Here is a 5,000-nt window from a genome sequence, read left to right as displayed (position 1 = left end):
TCATTCCGCTGTAAATCAGTACGTCACTCGTAGTTCAGTCACCTCACAGCACTGCTCAGTAAACTATGCAGGCCCACATAGATAGATTATGATAGATTATATACGCAAATGCCCCTATACATGCTGAACGTCCGTACACACAAAATGAACCACACGTCAGCCACACACTCTATCACACACTACTCTCTGCCTGTAACAGACACAGATACAACTACTAAGCACCAGCATGGACCAACGTCCGGTGCATCCTATCCGCCACAGTACACCAACTACGCTATGATAACCAGACCGGGAGGTCCAATCATAAAACAGAATACCCCACTCGTCCGACAACCACAATTGCTCAGAGAAGCCACCAACACCCACACATGTCCTACACAGGGGTGCACCCATCACCACCACACTGCCTCGTCTTACAGCACAAACACACTGGCAGGAATGAAACACACAGGTCTGCCGCAACCACAGACACGGCTCGCCCCCTCTCACTGGCGAAAAGCGCATCCCGACGTGACATAACTCCTTTGACACACTGACGCTGCCTCGGGCATCCACGTCCTACGGTCGATATCAACGAACCTCCCCCCCCCCCCTCCCCCCCACAACACGCCATCCCATACCACATTGTGTACCGTACCCAAACCTAACGTGTACTGTACTACAACGCAATGTGTACCATAACACAACCCAGTTTGTACCTTAACCTAACCTATGTCACCTTAACCTAACCTATGTCACCTTAACCTAACCTATGTCACCTTAACCTAACCTATGTCACCTTAACCTAACCTATGTCACCTTAACCTAACCTATGTCACCTTAACCTAACCTATGTCACCTTAACCTAACCTATGTCACCTTAACCTAACCCATCTTGCACCTTAACCTAACCCATCTTGCACCTTAACCTAACCCATCTTGCACCTTAACCTAACCCATCTTGCACCTTAACCTAACCCATCTTGCACCTTAACCTAACCCATCTTGCACCTTAACCTAACCTATGTTGCACCTTAACCTAACCTGTGTTGCACCTTAACCTACCTCAATTTGCACCGCAATGTAACGCAATTTGCACCGCAATGTAACGCAATTTGCACCGCAATGTAACGCAATTTGCACCGCAATGTAACGCAATTTGCACCGCAATGTAACGCAATTTGCACCGCAATGTAACGCAATTTGCACCGCAATGTAACGCAATTTGCACCGCAATGTAACGCAATTTGCACCGCAATGTAACGCAATTTGCACCGCAATGTAACTCAATTTGCACCGCAATGTAACTCAATTTGCACCGCAATGTAACTCAATTTGCACCGCAATGTAACTCAATTTGCACCGCAATGTAACTCAATTTGCACCGCAATGTAATGCAATTTGCACCGCAATGTAATGCAATTTGCACCGCAATGTAATGCAATTTGTACCGCAATCTACCCCCACATTGTGCCTTAACCTAACCCACATTGTGCCTTAACCTAACCCACATTGTGCCTTAACCTAACCCACGTTGTGCCTTAACCTAACCCACGTTGTGCCTTAACCTAACCCACGTTGTGCCTTAACCTAACCCACGTTGTGCCTTAACCTAACCCACGTTGTGCCTTAACCTAACCCAAGTTGTGCCTTAACCTAACCCAAGTTGTGCCTTAACCTAACCCAAGTTGTGCCTTAACCTAACCCAAGTTGTGCCTTAACCTAACCCAAGTTGTGCCTTAACCTAACCCAAGTTGTGCCTTAACCTAACCCAAGTTGTGCCTTAACCTAACCCAAGTTGTGCCTTAACCTAACCCAAGTTGTGCCTTAACCTAACCCAAGTTGTGCCTTAACCTAACCCAAGTTGTGCCTTAACCTAACCCAAGTTGTGCCTTAACCTAACCCAAGTTGTGCCTTACCCTGCTCTGTAATTGGCATATGACACGTTACATTAATGTATTGTCCAACCGCAACCCGCTCAGAATGTTGTGTACACAGCTACGTGTCATCTCCCCATAACAGCTGCATTGCAGTGTGGTACGCCATAGAGACGTGTGGGAGTAATGGACGCAGTGGATGGCGATCAGCATGAGCCGTCTGTTCATGTAGTGGCGCGTGTATGCAGACGTAGTAGTCTCTTCTCACACAATGTGATAGCACGGTGCCCCGCGTTCCACATCTGCGACATGCTACAGAGGCCGGTTGACAGTTGGTCGCGCAATGGACATCGCATACGTACGGGGGCACCTTCCACGTGCCCTCTAGTCGGGCACATTTTGTTGCGTGGATGTGAGCGGATGTAGTGTGTCTTGACACCTGACAGGCAGGCATGCAATAATAGTTGACTTTGCAAACGGGGATGGACGTGTACGTTTACTGGTGACGTTACGCAAATGAACAACTGGTAACCCGTTGTGGTGCGGTTGTCCTTGCTGGAGGTACATCTGTGAGGGCAACGATCGGTACAGCTACGAAGCGGTCCCCACCATACCAACGAACGTGAATGTGAATCTGGGTGTGAAGCGATACGCGGCTGTGGGTGGGTGGGACTGTCCCCGGCCGGTGAGGGGGGGCCGCCCGGCGTGCTGGCCGCGCGGTGCGTGGGCGCACGCGCTACAGCCGGCTGGTGGGGGCGCCCAGTGGCAGGCGCGCCGGCCGACGGACGCGGCAGGCGGCGCAGCTGCGCGCCGGGGCACCCTGCGCGCGGCGCCGTGCAGCCAAAGTGGGTCCTCGCCGGCCCGGTGCGAAGCGCGGTGGACATCTGCAGTGTGCTGGTCCGATTGAGGACTGTGTGCGTTGAGGATGCGCCGCCGCCCGGCACTCGGCGCCGCGACGCCGTCTGCTGCTCGGTCGCCCCAGCGGTTCTCGCTGGTGGTTTGTATCGCAGTTGTGCAGACGTGTTGGCACGTGCGCTGTGCTGGGAGAGTTCGCTTCGGCACCCACGTGGGGCCTTTGCCCTTCTGTGGCGCTGGCGTTGGAGCTGCCGGTCACCGTAGGTGGCGCGTGTTGTCTCCCGCCGGCAATGCCACGACAGCACGCTCCCGGGCCTCTGTCGGCAGCGGCAAGCTCAGTTGGGAGCACGGGTGGTCGCACCTAAAGCGTCTACTCGCCTAACTCCGGGCGATTGCGCCTCTCTCGAACCCGACCAAGTACTTAGGACGGCGCTGCGCGCCGCCGGGACCTGAGAGGGTTTCGAGGTGTATTGTGCAGGGGAGCTCAGCCTCCTCCTGTTTGCAGAATAATTGAGCGGACGCTTGCGTGTTCGCGCGGGCCCCTGGGACACACTCCCGGGCGGCCGGCTGCTCAGCTCTAGTTGACGCAGCTCCCTGGTTGATCCTGCCAGTAGTCATATGCTTGTCTCAAAGATTAAGCCATGCATGTCTCAGTACAAGCCGCATTAAGGTGAAACCGCGAATGGCTCATTAAATCAGTTATGGTTCCTTAGATCGTACCCACGTTACTTGGATAACTGTGGTAATTCTAGAGCTAATACATGCAAACAGAGTCCCGACCAGAGATGGAAGGGACGCTTTTATTAGATCAAAACCAATCGGTCGGCTCGTCCGGTCCGTTTGCCTTGGTGACTCTGAATAACTTTGGGCTGATCGCACGGTCCTCGTACCGGCGACGCATCTTTCAAATGTCTGCCTTATCAACTGTCGATGGTAGGTTCTGCGCCTACCATGGTTGTAACGGGTAACGGGGAATCAGGGTTCGATTCCGGAGAGGGAGCCTGAGAAACGGCTACCACATCCAAGGAAGGCAGCAGGCGCGCAAATTACCCACTCCCGGCACGGGGAGGTAGTGACGAAAAATAACGATACGGGACTCATCCGAGGCCCCGTAATCGGAATGAGTACACTTTAAATCCTTTAACGAGTATCTATTGGAGGGCAAGTCTGGTGCCAGCAGCCGCGGTAATTCCAGCTCCAATAGCGTATATTAAAGTTGTTGCGGTTAAAAAGCTCGTAGTTGGATTTGTGTCCCACGCTGTTGGTTCACCGCCCGTCGGTGTTTAACTGGCATGTATCGTGGGACGTCCTGCCGGTGGGGCGAGCCGAAGGCGTGCGACCGCCTCGTGCGTGTTCGTGCGTCCCGAGGCGGACCCCGTTGAAATCCTACCAAGGTGCTCTTTATTGAGTGTCTGGGTGGGCCGGCACGTTTACTTTGAACAAATTAGAGTGCTTAAAGCAGGCAAGCCCGCCTGAATACTGTGTGCATGGAATAATGGAATAGGACCTCGGTTCTATTTTGTTGGTTTTCGGAACCCGAGGTAATGATTAATAGGGACAGGCGGGGGCATTCGTATTGCGACGTTAGAGGTGAAATTCTTGGATCGTCGCAAGACGAACAGAAGCGAAAGCATTTGCCAAGTATGTTTTCATTAATCAAGAACGAAAGTTAGAGGTTCGAAGGCGATCAGATACCGCCCTAGTTCTAACCATAAACGATGCCAGCCAGCGATCCGCCGCAGTTCCTCCGATGACTCGGCGGGCAGCCTCCGGGAAACCAAAGCTTTTGGGTTCCGGGGGAAGTATGGTTGCAAAGCTGAAACTTAAAGGAATTGACGGAAGGGCACCACCAGGAGTGGAGCCTGCGGCTTAATTTGACTCAACACGGGAAACCTCACCAGGCCCGGACACCGGAAGGATTGACAGATTGATAGCTCTTTCTTGATTCGGTGGGTGGTGGTGCATGGCCGTTCTTAGTTGGTGGAGCGATTTGTCTGGTTAATTCCGATAACGAACGAGACTCTAGCCTGCTAACTAGTCGCGTGACATCCTTCGTGCTGTCAGCGATTACTTTTCTTCTTAGAGGGACAGGCGGCTTCTAGCCGCACGAGATTGAGCAATAACAGGTCTGTGATGCCCTTAGATGTTCTGGGCCGCACGCGCGCTACACTGAAGGAATCAGCGTGTCTTCCTAGGCCGAAAGGTCGGGGTAACCCGCTGAACCTCCTTCGTGCTAGGGATTGGGGCTTGCAATTGTTCCCCATGAACGAGGAATTCCCAGTAAGCGCG

General features: G+C 52.9%; 1 non-coding gene across 1 annotated transcript in view; it reads left to right on the top strand.

The window, feature by feature from the left end:
* Positions 1-3,302: 3,302 nt before the first annotated feature.
* LOC126110919 (small subunit ribosomal RNA) overlaps positions 3,303-5,000 on the top strand; it is a 1,909-nt gene continuing 211 nt past the window's right edge. Inside the window, exon 1 of the ribosomal RNA XR_007524009.1 lies at positions 3,303-5,000. This exon is cut by the window's right edge and continues 211 nt beyond it. This is a non-coding gene — a ribosomal RNA (small subunit ribosomal RNA).

Source organism: Schistocerca cancellata, unplaced genomic scaffold (genome assembly GCF_023864275.1).
Source record: "Schistocerca cancellata isolate TAMUIC-IGC-003103 unplaced genomic scaffold, iqSchCanc2.1 HiC_scaffold_41, whole genome shotgun sequence".
Lineage (NCBI taxonomy): Eukaryota > Metazoa > Arthropoda > Insecta > Orthoptera > Acrididae > Schistocerca > Schistocerca cancellata.
Note: the sequence above shows the minus strand (reverse complement) of the source record. Positions and strands in the feature narration are given on the sequence as shown.